Source organism: Gracilinanus agilis, chromosome 1, assembly GCF_016433145.1.
Source record: "Gracilinanus agilis isolate LMUSP501 chromosome 1, AgileGrace, whole genome shotgun sequence".
NCBI lineage: Eukaryota > Metazoa > Chordata > Mammalia > Didelphimorphia > Didelphidae > Gracilinanus > Gracilinanus agilis.
In genome coordinates, this window is record NC_058130.1 from 759981324 (window position 1) to 759982507 (window position 1184).

A 1184-nucleotide genomic window follows, 5' to 3' on the forward strand; every position below is an offset into this window, starting at 1 on the left:
GTTTTGTTTCTATGGTCTCTATGGTTTTTAGGTTTCGATCCTTGGTCTCTGACAATTCCCCCTTTCTTTTCTTTTAAAGAGGCGATTTTGCCAGGACCGCAGTGACGGCCCCTGTCTTAGGCTACACAGGGGGAGTTACTTGGCCATCAAGGGTCAAGGACCTGTGCTAATCCCGTCATTGGGTTACCGCCCTGCTGGTGAAACGGAGATGGTCACTGTCAGGCAAGATGTGTGGCCGTTCAGTGTCTGTTATTTCTATGTGATGGTATTGGACCATAGGGTACTTAGTGAGGGCTGAGTCAATTTTCATTTTAATAAATCCGGTCAGGCGTTGGAAAGCCCAAGGGCCAAAGGTGAGGACTAAAAGGAAGATAAAAAGGGGGGCTAAAACGGTGGGGATCAGGGTGGAAAGCCAGGGGGAACCTTTTAGGAGATTGTTAAACCATCCTTCCCAAGCCTCAGCCTCCCTTTTTCTTAGGGCAAGGCATTCTCGTAATTTTGCCATAGATTCCCTTACAATGCCAGTGTGGTCTGTGTAAAAACAACATTCTTCTTTCAGGGCTGCGCATAGTCCGCCCTCTTTCAAAAAAAGGAGGTCGAGACAGCGGAACGTCCCTCCGCATCCAGTGTGAGGAAGTTAAGAACAAAAAGGGCATGTGCAAGAAGCAGGGTCTGATTGCCACACAATGGGTAAAGGGTTTCTTGGGACTTGAGTTTAAAAAGGGTGTTCTTAAGGGTTTGATTTGCTCGTTCAACAATGCCTTGTCCTTGTGGGTTGTAGGGGATTCCTGTAACATGCTTTATGCCTAACTGAGAACAGAATTGTTTGAAGGCCTGGCTGGTATAGCCGGGGCCATTATCTGTTTTGAGGGAGAGGGGCTTTCCCATCATGGACATGGCAAGGAACATATGCTTGATAACATGCCTGGTGGCTTCGCCAGGCTGTGCAGATGCAAAAAGAAAACCGCTAAACGTGTCGATGGAAATCTGGATATACTAAAGTTTAGCGAAAGAAGGGACGTGGGTGACGTCTATTTGCCATAGGTGGCCGGGGAGAAGGTCACGGGGGTTAATCCCTAGATGGGGTTCAGGCAAAAGAGTAACACAAGAAAATTTAGTACAAGAGAAACTGATATTAAACCTTAACATTTGGGTATCTTTGCCAACATACTTCATCTCCAGAA